We start from the raw sequence: 18758 nt of genomic DNA on the forward strand, positions 1-18758 counted from the left end.
AAAGCAATAGAGAGAAAGAGAATAGAAGAAAATTTGTATATTTAGAAACCTATGCTCACAGATGATCCAGAGGAAGGGAAAACACATGGTCAATTTTGCTTTACTTGATCCCTTGAGAACAAGCAGACATTTTCTAAATCAACAGTCTCTGGTTTTATGACTCCTGAAGGAGTCTATTTCACATTTTCACTGCCCTTGCTGCTTTTAGAATATCTTCCCTGTGCAGAAATTAAACATATTTTCTTTTTTTTTCTCTACACAATGAATGCCTCCTTGTTCTTTGCAATGACATGAAAGTTAACAAATGTGCAGCAAGGTCACTATATGGACCCTTGATATTTGATGAATCTACTTTATAGGAGTCCCCACACAACCACACAAAGTGCAAAGTATTTTGACCAAGGAGTTCTACTTTAAATCATATTTGCAAAAGTATCTTTTCTGTTTTATTTTCTGAGGTTTCAGTCATCATAAAATGCTTGGTTAGTTTGGAACATTTTCAGTTGATCAGAAAACAGATTGAAAGCTGCTTCACACTGAGCAGGACGGAGATGTGAAAGCACAAACTGCGTAGGTGATGTTTCCATTGCTGAAGAGATTGTTTAGCGAATCCATCCAGATTCTTGTAATGCTCTTGCAATTATCTTATTTTGTTGATTGCCACTTTGGATGTGATGAAATCAAGGTCAGGACAGTCAGAATGAGGTGCCAGAATTTTTTTAGCTCTACCAAATGTAAAGCGCCCGGCCACTGAACACACTCCTCATGCCTCTGTGGTTTCTGTGTAATGACCTCCTCCTCTGCACAGTCTGAGGTGACTTTCCAATGTTTTGGAGACAAAGCTCCGTGCAGAGAACTTGTGGTTATACAGCAGATTGAGTAGAAAGGTCAATTGGATAATGTACAGCGTAGGAGAAATTGCAGCCCCCACACAGTATACGCGGATAGAATTTGTGTCACCTGCATTAGCATCACTGAAATTCTTTTGGATTAGCTGTTTGACTGTTTAAAGAAATCACAGCACTTTTGTGTGAGTTTCTGAAAAAACTATTTACTTATACAACTGTAAACTCAAGTCAGACTTTAAAAGTTTAAAACCTTAACATAAACTTTGATTGCAATGGGGCCCCACTACACTGCAAAGACTAAATTCTCATATAGGTGGTGGGAAAAGAATGTAAAGGACAACTTAACTTACCGTATCCCTCACTCCTATAGCAGAGAATCTTCCAGTTCCATGTTTTAAATGGCAGTGAATGTTACTCCACTGGAGAATGTTGGTGAATGTCAAGTGAATTTCACTACTTTATAAATATTAAGGGGCCAATCTTATGATAAGTGTTAGAGAAAAGAGTTACAGAAAAAAAACAAATTTACATATTAGTCATAAATAAAACAAAGTACACCCTCTTAAAATTCCAAGGTTTAACATATTAGGATAGCCTTTTGTTAAATACAGCCAGGGAAATAAGTTTTCAACATGTCAACATTTTTCTCAGTAAATAGATTTCTAATGGGACTATTGACATGAAATCTACAGCAGATGTTGGCACACACGAAGAAAAGGCGTAAAAAGGCATGGAAAGCCATCATTAAGCAGTTTGCATTATCTGATTTAAGAGTAATACAGTATTATACATTGTAATAAGGTAATAGCTATGGTGAACAATAATCTTTCTAGTGCCCATATGTCAATGTGTCATTAGATTTACCCTTACTTTTTTGGTATTTATCCAGAAAACCTGAAATGGATCTGGTCCAGGATTCAAACTGCTTAATGATTTAGTTGATTTTAGATCATCTTCCTTCTCAACAAGCATAAATGGAGCTTAAACAAAAATACAAAAGCTGACAAAAGCTATCCAGGCCGCGATGGCCTTTGTTATATACATGGGGGTAAAACAAATTGAACGCATCAACATTTTTGTTTAGTAAATATATTTCTAATGGGGCTAATAATTTATATGTGATGAGCTCACAGGGCCTGATTTAATAAAGCTTTCCAAGGCTGAAGAGGATACACTTTTATCAGTGATGCTGGGCAATCCTGGCAAATGGATCTGGTCTAGGATTCAAAACATTTTCTAGCAAATAGTGAATGACTTTGAAGTAATCCATTCCAGGTTTGCTGGATCACCCAGCTTCACTGATGAAAGTGTATCCTCTCCAGCCTTGGAGAGCTTTAATTAATCAGGCCCACTGTATCCATTTGCCATTCAGGCCCACTGTGTCCATTTGCCATTCAGGCCCACTGTGTCCATTTGCAATATATTTTAGCCAATCCAAATAACATAACCTATTCTTTTGCATTTAATATTACAGGTGGACTTGCAGAAAACTTGGTCTGTTACCACGACAATTGCCGACATGTAAAATCTTACAGTACCCATAGCTTTTTTTTGCATTGCCAAAAGGGAAAAATCCATGTCTTAGATGGAACATAGGTCCTTTATGTTTAATTAGGCCAGGATAGATGTCTTCAATGCAGCCACCCTTAAAACCAAATTAGAAACAACCAAGTCTTAGTAAACTAATTATAATAATATTATTATTATTAATAAACAGGATTTATATAGCGCCAACATATTACGCAGCGCTGTACATTAAATAGGGATTGCAAATGACAGACTAATACAGAGATTTATATAGCGCCAACATATTACGCAGCGCTGTACATTAAATAGGGATTGCAAATGACAGACTAATACAGACAGTGATACAGGAGGAGAGGAGCCTGCCCGAAGAGCTTACAATTATACCGACCTACTGTTAAATAAAATTGCATTCGCGTCCATAGGTTAGTGCAGATCATTGCTTATTTAAAGAGTGAGATAACCTTGGTTGTAAAAATAAACAGATATGTGACTCCTCATACCAGTTTCATCCAATTCAAGCTGCCCTAATGCTTGCTGTATAGCTTGTGATGTCAGTAAAGCTTCCGGCACATGTACCATAGGGAATAGCCAGGCTATGAGCTGAAGATGGGCTTTGGATATGTTTTGTAGTTTCAAATATAAGAAGAAATCCCTAACATCCCTTTAGATGTGTATACTATTCCAGGAACCTGGTACAACAGATATATAAGGCATTGCATATTTTGTTTTCAAAGGTGCAGGCTCCAGAGGTGTTCATTGCATTCTCTCCATATCTAAATCGGACTCTTTATTTTTTTACTCAGAAGTGTCCTCATAGTTTAATCTAAGCACAGGCTAAGGTAATTACCATTCACACTGGATGAAAGGACAGCATTTACAGCCAATCATAGCTATTTACAGGAGGGAAAACTGCTTGTATGACAATTGCAAATGCATTTCAATATATTGATTGTCAGACGACAGGCTTGGGTGGGTTCCAGACCCGGGTATATTGATTTCCTGCACAGTGGTCTGCAGGGAAGTTCAGGGCAGGTGCTTTAGGAGGTAAAATCAGTTCATGTATATGTATTTCATCTGTGCATTTATTTAGCTGCTTGTCTAGAGTTCATCATATGTCTTAAAGCTTTTAAATGAAAATCCTTTGTGTTTATGGAGTTGATGGTCCTTTTTACCTCTGTCATGTAGATTTATGGCTTCATCCAAGGTACAATAACTTACTTTGAAGGGATCTGTGACAATAGAAATATTGGACTTGCCGTTGCATATTTTTAAAGGTGCAGAGTGTAAGTACAGACATTTCAGTCTTTTCTTGCTGAACGATTGGTCCGGGTTAATAGCTCATTAACTAATGATTGCAAAATCAGAACAACAGCCTGCACACTCAGAGGTTCAGCTCCAGGAAGGTATAACATACACAAATTAATGTATTCATTATTTCTATTGTTACTAAAGGAAGATAGTCTCAAGCTTGGAGAGGGAGGAGTAGCACAAAGAGTGAATCTATTGTGCTGCAATACCAATATGCTAACCATGAACATAGTGTTCAGAGTAGAGTGAAAAAGAGACAAGATCATCACTGTGCCATTTCTCATTTACTGTCCAGTTTCAGGATGGAGGACGGACAAGAGCTGTGTGGTACAAAATGAACTACAGCAGACAAAAAATATGACAGTCATGGCAAAGCTATGTAAATATAAATCTTCTAAATGGATGGTCAGAAATACAAATCATTTAGCAAGCAAACACACCCTTCCTTTGGATTTCATATGAGTCCAGCTTTCATGGAGGCTTCCATTGTTCAATCCTAAACTTTGCTCCAAGATCAAAGGAGCATGCCCCTTTCCTTTTAAAATGACAAGCAAATAAATAAGTTCAGCATACTCTTTAGTAAGAGCCACTTAGGGACTAGTTTAACATTTGCTTACTTCAGGGGAAAAGGCTGAACGACTTTAAGCTTTTCCTTTTGTCTTCAGTCACTCGGCAGTAATTTATTTAATTATTCAGGTTGTTTTTTTTTTCTAAGGTCAACAACTGAAACCTTTTATTCGACAGTTCTGCTTTTTAAGTTGTTTTGAATCAAAACGGCAAGGGCATGTGTTTGGTTCAGCGTACTTAAATACATAAAACTTGTATGTCATTTATCAAGGTGAGGCAGGCGTGCGATTCTTCAATTGTGTCAGCTCTCCAAGCCTTTTACATTATGCATCGTTTCCAAGGACTTAGATAAACGTGACTTGCCAAATTGGAGGTAAGGGAAACTTTGCTGTTCTGTCACAGATGGTGGAGAGCGGAGATCATCTGCTGTATCTTTGCTAAAGTCTTTAAATACTTATAAAAGATTGCTTCTCAGAGAACTACTATTTCACTTTTGGCAGATGTATGTAAATCATTTACCAAACCTTCACATCTTTTCGAGGCTTCCATACTGAGATTTCTACAACTTAGTTTTAGCCCATTCTCTATGTTGATCTGAGGAGCAAATAAAAGCAAATTAACCCTCTGTGCTGTGGGGTTGAAATACTAAGGCTATGTACACTTGTCAGATGATTCTCCTTCGATAATCGCCTCAGGGGCTGATATCAGAAAATCTGGCATGTGTACAGTGCTCGACGTCCGTCGTTCCAACAACTGTCCTAGCAGATCTATGGATGACGAACGAGGAACGGTCTTAATGAAAGTGAAGGGGGTAAAGTGCAGCGGGGTGCCGGTCTGTCGTTCACCCCCCTCCCCATAGAGCAGAACGGTAATATATGTACAGTGCTCATTCATGCATCGTGTTGTCTTTTGTCGTTGGAAAGGATTGTGAAAGATCCTTTCCAAGTACAATTATTGCACGTGTGTGCGTAGCCTTATTCTGATTTGTGACTTTAGATTAATGGCACACTTAAGTTGGGACGGGTTTTTAATAAAGGTTAATAAAATAATTATATATCAGTCCATCCCATAGACCACTGCAGTGCAAATCGAATGCATATATCTGCCCATTCTGTGTCTCTGTCCAGCCTTCCATTTCTGCCCCTCAAAAACCATCAGCAATATAATTTAGCTTTTCTTAACCCTTTTAACATGCAAGAACCTTTGCAATACCTTTTAGGTCTTTAGGAAAGCCCTGCAATAACGCTCACAGTGCATTAGTGTGATGGTCAGTGTGCACAATGCTTATTACAGTACTTGCCAGTGAGAAGAATGCCACCATTATGGATAGCCAAAAAAAAAAAAAACATCAGTGGTAAATGACCTGAGAGGCACAAATTGCTCAAGGAACCCCTAGCAACCCCAGGGAACCCTGGTTGAGAAACACTTGTATTGTATAATATGCTGCTAGCTTTATCTTTCACTGCAAACAAAAAACTTTACTGAAGCTTTCTTAACACTGAAGTTATTATAAGATAAACTGAAACTGATTCACTGTTTTTTGTCAATATATTAACTGATAGAATCCCTGTGCTTCGATTTCCTACTAACAAATTGCTACAAACAGACTGGGCTGCTTCTCTAGCTACAAGAAACCACCCCGAGTCTTGGCACCTTATTGGGAGGGTACAGGTGCTTCATTGGAGTTGGACTCTCTTAGCATTTTAGAAAGCTTGCCGTAATCATCATGGAGTACACTTTGAACCTGACGTTGCTTCCAAAGGAAACAAACCTCTGGAATGCCTAAATGCTATGGCTTTTATGTTCACCTTTTGATGTACCATTTCTTTAGGCCTTTCTTTTACTTTTTAGATAAATAAAAGTGGGTACGATACGATAAGTGACCTTGCCTGGGGATGTGCCGGTGTCTTAAGGTGCGTACACACTTCCAATTTTTATCGTTCAAAACGAACGACGAACGAACGACGAACTTTTTTACGAACGATTTTTTGCCCAATCGATCGTTCGTCGTTCGATTGGAACGATAAAAATTGGAAGTGTGTACGCACCTTTACTGTTCTCAAGTGGTGTTTACCTGTTACCTGAGTATCCATGCCAATTGCTCTTTATATGTATATATATTTCTAAACAAGCCATTTTATCATTTACTGTTATAATGATCTGTCTTTCCATCTCAATCTGCACCCACCATGAACACTGATAAAAATAAATTTACCACTTCTGTGTGGATCGTCTTTTGGTGGCATACACTCTGTATGTACAGAACAGCTTTTTAAATCGTATGCACAGCCATACTTGGTGCTAGAAGAAGGAGAATCAGACAATCATAGGCTAGAATGAATCCAATACAGTCTGTATCAGAAGTGTAGAGGGGTCACGGGTCACGCAGGAGCTGTCAATGCTATGTGTTAGGGTTGCCTATAATAACACAACTGGCTGAAAGAAATTCACTTATATACTGTGTATTTAGCTGTTGGATTGAAATTCAGATTTAAGGGCTATGAGAAGGGATTTGAGTCCTGGTTACCATTGTATTGCCTCGGCTGGGAATAGTGATAAATTATGCATTCGATTTTTCAACTATAATACAGGGGGATATGATCACCCTGTATAAATCTATAAATGGTCCATTAAGAGAACTCTCTTCCTGATTAGTCACTTTAGGATCGTTGCAAAGGACAAGAGGGCTCTGGAAGAAAAGAAGTTTAAGCTCTGGTTAAGGAAGGGACTCTTCACTGTAAGATTTGTAAAAATGTGTTATAGGCTCCCCCAGGAAGTAGTTTCAGCAACTACTATAGATTGCTTTAGGAAAAAGCTGGATTTTTTTCTAGAAGCACAGAATATAATTGGGTAATAAAGTTTCAAAGTAAAGATACCAGTTGATACAGTGAACATCTAATTGCCTCAGGGAATCAGGAAGGAGTTTTTTTCCCCTGTTAGAGCAAATTCTACTAGGGGTTTTTGTTTGCCTTCCTCTGGATCAGCTGTGTCTATAAGGTTTTATTATGTGATATGTTTATTTCCCTAGTTGATTTATGTCTTTTTTCAACCTGATTATGTAACTATGAAATAGACGGTAGGTTCTGATTGAGTTCCAGGTGATGACACAAGTTTTGCTTATATGAGAAGAAACAGTTATAAACTCCAAAATGTTGCCTAAGCAATCTCTTCACATAGAGGCTCTTTGTAATGTGTGCATCAATGGGCAGATAGGCATGAAGGCACTATCCAACTTCTCCTTGCCAGAGTAAAAATGTACACTCATCCCAGACAAGTATACAGGTTTTTTTTTATGGTGGAAGAAAGTTTAGTAGTGGGTATACAGCTCTAATTCTATCTGCAGTAGAATAATAGTAATTGGTATTTATTTTATAGGACTTGTTTGGTCATTACCTGCAGAAATATAAGGCTATGTACATACGTTGGATGATTCTCGTCCGATAATCGCCTCAGGGCTGATAACGAACAAGAATCTGGCATATGTACAGCGCTTGTTGTTCATCGTTTCGTTGTCCGTCCTGGCAGATTCATGGACAACAAACAGGGAACAATCGTAATGAAAGTGAAGTGGAGAGATCGCAGTGGGGTGCCGCTCCGTCCATCTCTGCCTCTCCTCTCTATAGAGCAGAATGGCGCTGTATGTACAGCACTCGTTCATTCATTGAGCAGTCTTTTGTTGTTGGAAAGGATTGTGAAAGATCCTTTCCAACAACAATTTTTGAATGTGTGTACCCAGCCATATTCAGGACTGCCTGGAGGCATTGTGGTTGCCCTGAAAATGGTCAGGTCAGAAGCTGCATGTCTAATATGTTTAGCTAGATTAGGTTCACTGTTAGTTATCACTTTCATATTTTATTTCTGCAGATTCCTTTTTGGTCACGATCACCCAGAGATTAACATATCCCATATGAATTGATAGCATACTTTTTATACTTTCTTCTGATTAGTGAAGTATTTTTTCTTCTGTGAGCTCTGAGCTTTATTACATAAAACACGCTGCTAAATGAGAACAAGGAATAAAAACAACCTTGTAAACTGTTTATTTACAAGTTATCAGTTGTGTTATCTTAATTAAAATTAGCAAGGAGGCAAAGTAGATTAGTGTAAGCTGGTATCTAAATACAGAGTAAGTATGCTTTGTTAAATAAAAGAAGCTTTATTTAAAGTGGCTCATAGGTGTCATTCCCCAGAGCAGTAATCAGGCTTAAACATTTAAAACCTTTTTTTTATCTCATAGAAACGTCACAGAGAGAAAATTCTGTAATGCTTTTTCTTACCACTGATTGGCAGTGCTGTGTGTGTGTTACATTTTGTTATAAAGGATGGCCATAGATAAATATGTATTTATCAACTTATGGTACGTTGAATGTTTAAGATCTACTTAATTGTAGAAATGATTACACTGTTAAATTTGTTGCAGCTTATGATACATAGAGCCTGAATTATTAAAGCTCTCCAAGTCTGGAGAGGATACACTTTCATCAGTAAAGCTGGGTGGTCCAGCAAACCTGGAAGGGATCTGGTCTAGGATTGAAAACAGTTGCTAACAAATAGCAAATACATTTTTTGTCTTTTCTAACGTTTTTGTTTTTGCCTGATAGTAACACACAGGTCACTGATCAGTAGTTTAACCCCCTGAGCGGTAACCCCGAGTGCGTCTCTGGGTAGAAAAAAGATGCTAAAAGCGGTAACCCCGAGTGTGAGGTAAACCTATGGGAAGTTATAGAAAATCAAGTCTTGCCTGATCCGCCGGCGTCCCGCGTTGTCCTTCTCCGCGCTGTCCTTCTCCGCGCTGTCCTTCTCCGCGCTGGCCTTATTCTTTCTTCCTCCGGCCGGGTTCCTCTGCACCCAATGAGTTACCAGGGAGTTCCCAGTGACGTTGGTGTGTGAGAACGTTGCCGGCGGGGCAGGAAATTCAAATCTATTTGTATTGCATTCATTACAAAATAACTATATTGAATGCAATACAGTGCAAAACAAAAATATATTTTTTAATTCATTTAATTTTTTTTTTTGACATTAAAATTATTTATAAATTTTTGTGAAAAACAATGTACCGCTTTTAGACACATAAATCTAGACAGAAATGAAATGGAGGTTAAAACACCATTCTTTTCACCACACCAATTAACTTGAAGATATCAGGATCAGTAGCTAGGGAAATTGACCCAACTGCTTTATATAATGCAAAATGATATTTGTAAAAACTCACAACAGATATTTAATGATTGTTGGAAGTGACCAAAATTGATACGAATATGACTTGTATGTAAAGACAATTCTGCCTTCTTGGAAACAAGCTATAAACATCATTATCTGTGGAGACAGATGCAGTCCCTCAAACATCAAATAATTGCTTAACAGAGACAATGATTGATCTTCCATGTGTGGAGGCCTGAGGATCATTAACACTTTGGCTAGTTTGACTATTTTGTGTCAATTTCTGCCCAAACCTGTTCACTATAACTTCAGTCTTCCTGGAGGGGGCAGGGGTATATGACAACAATCCCAAGCCTGGGACAAGGACAGTCTGTGTGACCTCTTGATCAAGACTTCACCAAGGATGAATCAACAATGTGATTCGCTCTGCAGCAGGGTGTGGTTCAAGGAGAGAAAACCCTGGTGTGTATGGTTGTGAGAGAGATTGACCATGTGCTAGAGATAGAGCTAGACACCTCTCCTTCCCCTTTCCTATATACCCTTTACCTGCTTCCCTTGTGTATTGAAAATCATATGTAACTATTATCCTAAGCTGTAAATAAACCTTTCCCTTTTGTAAGATCTATTGGTCCTTCCTTAAATCCAAGGGACCCCAAACAGAGCACATTTCTACAATGATCATTTAATTTTAAATGCAGGAAAATAAATCAGCTTTAATTAGCATCTAAATAAATTAGTATTAGCATGAATCCAAAAGATAGCATAGATTAGCTGGGGTATGGATGACATCAAAACACATTGGGCCTGATTTATCCTGGTCCAGGATTCAAAACATTCGCTAGCAAATAGCAAATAACAGGTTTGCTAGATCACCCAGCTTTACTGATAAAGTTTATCCTCTCCAGCCTTGGGGAGCTTCAATACTGTAACTCCATTAATTTTTTATTCATTTTTTAATGCTTGGAGTTTTAAAATGGAATTAAACATATCCCTCATTCATTCAAAGTGTAAGTGCTTGTCCTTAGTGTGAGCTAGAGTTGGTAAGTGTTTGCTGCCAGGGCCATGCATTACCTCTACTTAAGGCAGTTACAAAGTGGCTGAGCTGCCTGTGAGCTGCCATTTGTGACTTACCAAAAAATAATCACTAGTTAAAGTTTTCAGTAACAGTAGAACAGGCAATGTACAGACAGTGCTGTTCTTTTTCTATATAGGGAAGGTGAGGACCAAGAGTAGGTTCCCTGCTACGTCCTCCCCAGTTTTTAAATTTAGTAGTCATTAGCAGCCAGTAATTAAAGCATGCCTAAACTCAGAATTTTCACTTTATATAAAAAGGTAGAAAACCCTTTTATGTAAGGTGAAATTCCTGTTTGTTCTTTTTAAATGCAACACCCATTTTCAAAAAAAAAAAAAAAAGTGCAGCACTGTTCCCTTAATTCTCCATTGCCTAGGTGATCGAGAATGAATGGGAGCCCCCAGGATACCTACATCACGCTCTTGACTGCTCCTTCTGCGCATACCCAAGCATCTCAGGCATGCACAAAACAAGCCATTTTGCCAAATGGAAAAGAAATTGCCAATCTCACACATGCGCAGTGAGATTGGTACGTTTTTTATCTACGTCATTCGTCAGTCATTTTATCTACGTTTCATCTACGTCATGCGATCGCGCCTGTGTCAGGTGATGAAGAACTTGGAAGAACAAAGAGAAGAGGGTGACGCCTAGCGTGCAGACCCGAAGACTGATACCAGGACGACGCAGGACCCGATAGAAGAAACCTCCAGACGGATCAAGTGCTGTGCTGGTTTTGGTGGTAAATGTATTTTGGTTTTGTTTTGGGTAGTTTTTGGGTTTTCTTCCTCTTTAAGAAATCCAGCATGCCGGATCACTAAATGACTTATAGGAATTTAGGATAGTTATACTAACCCTAGGGGCTCCATTTATAAAATAGAGAATCAGACATTCTCTTAAACAATCCCTTGTGGGAATCTTCCTGGTTCCTGTGTTTCAATGGCAGTAATTGATTCCCACCAGGGTATATTTGAGGGAATGTCAGATCTTTGTTTTATAAATAGAGCCCCAGATGTGTACCCAAAACACAAAGACAAAGGATTCTCTAATCAACAGTTTGGTTATCTGTCTGTGTTGCAATGATCGGCCTTATTTTTTGATTTATTTTTTTGCATGCTTCTGTGTGCACCAGTTCAAGAGCAAATAATTTAAATTCCCTTATGGCTGAATGTTGAACACTGATCACTGCAGCTTGTAAGAAAATTCAGAACAGCCTGTAGCTTTATCTAAGAATACAAAATCGCCTGCAGTGTGGTATGCTAAATTTACTCTCCAAATAGAGACCTATTGCTGCTACATTGATCAGGAAATGAATGCAAATCACTACTGGTTGCTTTGAGGTCTAAATCATGAAAAAATGCTTTCTCAAAATTGATTCATTTCCCTCCGTTTACACCCATTTAAAAATTCCAGATCTTAGTGATACTATTTTATATATGTTACACCTTGTATAGCTGGCTGCTGTCACATTGCATTCAAAGCTGTATAGTTATAGCAATCAGCATTGGAAATATACAATACCTAGTATATTATTCTTTTCTATCAGTTTACAAGTATGTGTGCATTCCGTCAATCAGTCCAAGGAATTCTATCAATCCCCATTCATGGAATTGAGAACCCTGTAGTGAGAGAAATCAGTAAGCATCTTTTTTAGACCTGTTGCTGAAAATGCTATTTGGCTGCAGTACTTGAAATATGAAGCCATTAAGGTCAGAACTCCAATTTTCATACTTGGCCCAGGTAGTAAAAAAAACATATTTTTACATGGTAAGTTAACTAATGAGAAAAATATTGGGCCTGATTTAATAAATTTCTCAAAAACTGGAGATGATAGACTATCATCAGAAAACCTGACTATCCAGCAAACCCGCAATTAATTTCTTTAAAATCATTTTCAGCTATTAGCTGTCAGATGTTTTCAGTCCTTTACCAGATTCATTCCAGGTTTGCTGGATCACCCATATTCTCCCATAGTCCAGTGTTCAACACAGGATTTTTTTTAGGCTCGGTGGGAAGTAATTGTAAGTGGGTGGGAGCCCCTGTATTGTGACCCACCTCATCAGTAACCACCCAAATACAGCCGGCTGGTTACTGAAAAGTGCCGGGCTAAAAGGGGCTGGGGAGAACACTATAGTCTATCCTCTACATTCTTATAGAGATTTAATAAATTAGGCCCATTATATCCAGAAGGAGAGGTCATCAGTGGGTACTATTCTTTTCAATTTAGGTTTCTGTACCTTTTGTACAATGATACAGAATAATGATTAGTGGAATGCTTGAAGAAGTAAGTATCAGGCCACATGGACTGTGCTCAAAGGAGTGAGACCATAGTTTAAAAAATAGCTTGTACCATCATCTGCCAGACAAATCAGTGGTCAGGTAATGAAGATGCATGGTATACCTGATTATAGATATTACATACTGAACAAGCACTAGTCATGCAAGTAGAAAATATATATTTTACCAAAGTACAGAATTATTGTTAGGAGTGATCTTTACTTCTGCAGCCCAGAGTCTGTCATTTGAATTAGGTATGTCTTTGTCAACTTGTTCGGCGTTATTGTAGTTAATCACTGTATGAATAAAGCTGCACACAGAGTAATTTTGTGCGTCCTAAATACTGATGTGATCAAGATGGCAATCAAATTCCATATGAAATCTATTGTACATATCCATTTGAGCTTCCCGACAAAAGCGCAGTGTAACCTTCAATACAGACAGTAGCTTGTCATGCTTTTCACATCTCTGATAAGCAGCTTCTGTCTGCAGCAAATAAAGAATTAGCTAATTGCAGTTGTTATCTATGCAGTCTAAATGGGCATGACAAACTGAATGTGATTGCATCCACTCACAAACATTATCTGTTTGTCAGTAGTGATGGACAGTGTTTGTCCTTACAGAGTCTTGGCTGTTAGTAGATATTAGAGGACAGTAAGACTTGGGCTACATGCACACAAATGATGAGTGTTGCCCGAGGCAATCACACTAGTTGGTCTCCAGCAACACTCATAGAGTGTGTACAGCATTTCACCAGCAATGTTTATCGATTCCTCCTGGTAGATCAATGAACGACATGAGAGAATGAGTTGAGACAATTGCAGTATTAAACAGGGGGATGTAGTGAGGTGTCCACTCTTCATAAATCTGAACAGTGCTGTATATACAGTGCTCGTTCGTTCCTTTGTCACTGGAAAAAGTGGTTTGTACATAACTTAACAGGCAGGAATGGCATCTGATGAGTGCCTTATAAATTGGTTAACTCAGCAGACCTGGCTTAAAGGATGTACAAAGTGGTTCAGGTATTATGCATTCTGGTTTGAGTTCGCTATTAAGTTCAGTATTAGGTATTCAGTAATAATGATAACCATGATATGCATACACCCAAAGCTACCAGCTTGTATTATTTAGACTACCAATTTATTTGCACTGGTTGTGTTTAGTTCCACTATGATAATATGGAAGCCTTAAAAATAAGTTTTATTTATTTTCCTAAGTAGTTATTGTAGTCTGCACATCAAAATTATGTGCCTGCTATCTGCATTGACTTGTTTGCCAGTAATTGTTAAAGTAGATGGCTAAGTAATTGTTTTTTTGGTTTTCAGGTTAATTGTTCTTTGTAGTCTGGGTTTGTTAGAGACCGTAACAGGCCAGCCAGATTGATCAGTGGGTTGACAATGGAAGACATTAATTGGTCTATTAATCATTTCTTCCTAGTATGAGGGGATGAAAGCTAAATGACCTCATCTTGATTTCCAGCAATTCATATTACCAGAAAAGACTGTTTGTGGACTGTATGATGTCCGTATGATGACTGTAATTGAAGGACCTGCTTTTGTCCCTTTACCTGTTGTCCTAGTCACAGTTGCCTATTAGAGCTCAGGCATTGCATGATGACTAAACAATGATCATGGTTATGTCCATGTAGCAGTTTACAAAGTCTGTAATATCCTTTTATATACGTGTAATAAACTCACTGAAAGTCTGTAATATCCTTTTATATATACGTGTAATAAACTCACTGGACCCCTCCCTACCCTCCAACTACCATCCTATCTCCCTTCTCCCATATGTCTCCAAACTTCTTGAACGCCTTGTCTACAAAAGACTCATTCATTACCTGAGCACCAACTCTCTCCTTGACCCTCTCCAGTCTGGTTTTAGAGCTGCCCACTCCACTGAAACTGCCCTTACTAAAGTGGCCAATGACCTCATCAGAGCTAATCCCAAGGCAACTTTTCCCTGCTCCTTCTCCTTGATCTCTCCTCTGCTTTTGACACTGTTGATCACCCCCTTCTAATACAAATCATGCGCTCCATTGGTATCTGTGACACTGCTCTCTCTTGGTTTGCTTCCTATCTGTCTGACCGCTCCTTTCAAGTTTCTTTCAATGGTAACTCCTCCTCACCCACTCTCCTCCCTGTTGGTGTTCCCCAAGGGTCAGTCCTTGGACCGGTTCTCTTTTCTCTGTACACCTCCTCTCTGGGTAGTCTCATATCCTCCTTTGGCTTACAGTACCATCTGTATGCTGATGACACCCAAATTTATCTGTCCACCCCTGACCTGTCTCCCTCAGTCCTGGATAAGGTCTCATGCTGCCTGTCAGCCATCTCATCATGGATGTCTGACCGATTCCTGAAACTCAACCTGGATGAAACAGAACTCATCATCATCCCCCCCTCAAATTCCAAATCCCCCCCTGACATATATCTAACTGTTACAACACTGTTATTCGGCCCTCCCCTCAGGCACGTTGTCTTGGTGTCACCTCTCATTTACTCCCCATTTTAAGAACATTTCCAGGTCCTGTCACTTTCACCTACGCAACATCTCCAAAATCTACCCCTACCTGTCCCCTGAGACCACCAAACTCCTTGTACACGCTCTTATCATTTCTCGTCTGGACTACTGTAACATCTTTCTCTCTGGTATTCCACTAACCCGACTCTCTCCTCTACAATCTATCATGAATGCTGCAGCCAGACTCATCCATCCTTCCCTCTGCTCCTCTTCCGCTGCATCTCTTTGTAGTTCTCTCCATTGGCTTCCATTTCACCTTAGAATCAAATTTAAGCTCCTGTGCTTTGCCTTCAAATCCCTACACAGTTATTGTCCCACTTACATCTCTGACATGGTTAAAAAATACTCCCCCTGCCGCTCTCTCTGCTCCTCCAATGACCTACTAATGACTTCCTCACTCATAACCTCATCACACGCACGGATACAAGACTTCTCTAGAGCTGTCCCGACTCTCTGGAATGGTCTTCCTCGTCCTATTCAGCTTGCTCCTACTTTTTGCTCATTAAAAAGAGCGCTCAAAACCCATTTTTTCAAACTTGCCTACCCATCTTCTTCTGTTTTTTGAAACCATCACTACTTCCCACCACTACATATCTCCCCTCCTATTGTGTGTAAATTCCCCTACCTACTAGACTGTAAGCTCTTCGGGGCAGGGTCCTCTCCTCCTGTATCACTGTCTGTATTAGTCTGTCATTTGCAATCCCTATTTATTGTACAGCGCTGCGTAATATGTTGGCGCTATATAAATCCTGTTTATTAATAATAATAATAATAGCATTTGGCAGCAGATTAATCAAAAAACAACTGCATATTAGAAATCATAACCGCACTGTTAGGCTACAAGTGTTTTGAAAATTGTCCATTCTTCACGTCATCTTCAAACACTATACTGATATCATTGGCAAGAGCCTGTTACAGTAGTCCCAGAGGGTTAAGTAATATGGATAAGTGACAGAGATACAGACTACTCTATATCTGTTATCTGATAGATTTGCCACACCCTACTTACCTGGGAGTGAGTTATAATACAAGCAACAAAAAGAAAGAAGAGATTGGGTGTTTGGGTGGTTCACAGTATATTATTGTAGTTTCAAACTGACAGTTGCCAATATACATGAAAGCATAATAAGAGTAACAAGGGTGTTAGGTCAGCCCATTACGATTATTGGGGTACTTTAGATCGTTGTCTACACATGGATTCTCTAATCAAATATTAGTTCACAACAAACATGAAAACAATGAAAAGCATGCTAAAAGCCTCTTAGCCCGACGTGTTTCGCCTATTGGCTTCTTCAGGGGTATTGTCGAGGACAGTTAGGCTACAAAGTAAGTAAAAACACAGAACTTATTTGAATGTGTATTAGTATAATTGAGTGTAATCAAGGGTGTATCAGTAGAAGACATATAAGGTTCTATAGTAGGTTCTAAGAATGAGAGTCAAAAATTAGAATAGTAATGTGGTTTATATTACCTTAAGTGTATTATATCCTTGAAAAAAATGTAAAGATATGAGACTTACTTTGTTGGAATGGTGTTTGCAGCTCCTTAGGATTGTTAACTAGGAGGGGATCTTTGATGGATGGTACCTAAAAAATATAAATAAATATATATATAAATATATATATATATATATATATATATATATATATATATATAACTATATAAGAAAGATTCTATAATGTTTGATGAAGTATTTTATATAAGGAAAATTTCAATTCTGATATGTCATTCTCGGGAGAATATATGTTATGCTTAATTCTTTACATTTGCGGTGATATATACTAGGTTTTTAATCAAAAAAGAGAATATGAATGACCCTTGTCTGGAGGGATACCACCTATGGTAGAGACATTGGGCCTGATTTATTAAAATTCTTCAAGCCTGGAGAAAATAGACTATCAAGGGGGATCCAGCACACCTGAAATGCATTTCTTAAAATCATTTGCTATTAGTTGGAAAAGGTTTTCAATCTTGGACCAGATCTTTCCAGATTTGCTGAATCTCTCAGACCTACCACGATAGTTTATTTTCCCCAGTCTTGAAGAGTTTTAATAAATAAGGTCTATTGTGTCTACTGTTAAATGTACACTTACTTCAGAACATGAGGTTTGCTCATTGATTTACAATGTAATAAAAACTATTTTCATTTTCCATAAAAAATCTTTAATATCTTTTGCATCTCAGTGCTGTTGATCCTCTTTGCTTCTTTTAGCCATTTCCATTTTACATGAATTTGCTCCATCGTCATATGCACATCATTGCTGTGGACTAACTTCCTGATAGTGACAACTCTACAACATGCTAGTGTAATGTGTGCTGTATTGGCTACTTGTAGTCTCCACTAAGAGTGCATGTTACAAGGGTCAATATAGAAGAGATATGGAGACAGTTGTCATCCAGTTACAAAAGCTGAACAAGAATTTTATTATAGTTGCAATGTTAACATGATTGAAAACAACTTCTAAAATGACATTAGGCTTTTAGGATGTTTTACCAATTGTGATTATTAGGGATGAGTGAGCGAGTTTTTAAAACTCGGTCTCGCGGTGAAATCGTCTGCTCTCGCTTATTGAAATTGTAAGCGAGAATGGCCTGTGTAAAAAAAAAAGAAAAAGATTGTGGGCCTCGCTGATCAATGAATGCAGCGCCAGAAAGCTTTCCTCAGCCAATCAGGGAGCACTGGAATTTTTCAATGGGGATACTTGTCCTCATTTAACCTCTAGTGCTCATGGATCGCAAACAGGAGGATTCCCAGGGATTCCCCTGGGAGTCCTCCCGTTATAATTTCCTCGATCTTGCGATGGTTTCGAAAGTAGAAATCAGAACCATCGGAAGTTCGAAGGAAATTTTCGCGAGAATGCCAGATGCATTCATCCCTAGTGATTATATACACTTTTAAGAAGAACTTAAAGAATAGGGCAGGGAGGGTTGAATACTGAACTGGGCATGTAAGTGTAATTATGCATTTTACGCTTTTCCTTTGCCTGACTCTTTGCCTGAAACCTTTTTTTCTGCAAGTTGCCAAGGCTACACACTTGAAATCCTTCTGAACGTGGGTGGGATATGTAGGTAAGTTCTGTACTGGATTCAACCTAAGCAGATATTTAAAATGACCGCTGGCCTTTCAGACAGTTATCTGTTATCAGGCAGTTTTGTAAAATAATACCGCACTGTGTTAACCTGGAACTGATAAAATATTTTACTTAGCAAAACTTTTTTTTTTAAATCTGCACTTGTCCCCATAGAAAATTATTTTAATGACTTTGGGCTTAAACCTTCGGGGGATTTGGAACAATTCCCTCCAATTGAAATATAAAAGCTTAAAGAGTTAAAGCTATTTGCATTGTATTTCTTTACTTACTTCTATTGCTAAAATTGTTTAATTGCATGGTCTGCTTTTTGTTATCCCCCCCACCCCCCGATAAGTCTAAGGCTGCATACACACGTGCAATATTTGTCGTTGGATAGGATATTTCATGACC

At 38.5% G+C, this 18758-nt stretch overlaps 1 protein-coding gene across 3 annotated transcripts in view; it reads left to right on the forward strand.

The window, feature by feature from the left end:
* Window positions 1-18758, forward strand: part of HHAT (hedgehog acyltransferase) — a 181966-nt gene that overhangs the window by 155548 nt on the left and 7660 nt on the right. The gene's annotated exons all lie outside the window — the stretch shown is intronic.

Source organism: Pyxicephalus adspersus, chromosome 4 (assembly GCF_032062135.1).
Source record: "Pyxicephalus adspersus chromosome 4, UCB_Pads_2.0, whole genome shotgun sequence".
Classification (NCBI taxonomy): domain Eukaryota; kingdom Metazoa; phylum Chordata; class Amphibia; order Anura; family Pyxicephalidae; genus Pyxicephalus; species Pyxicephalus adspersus.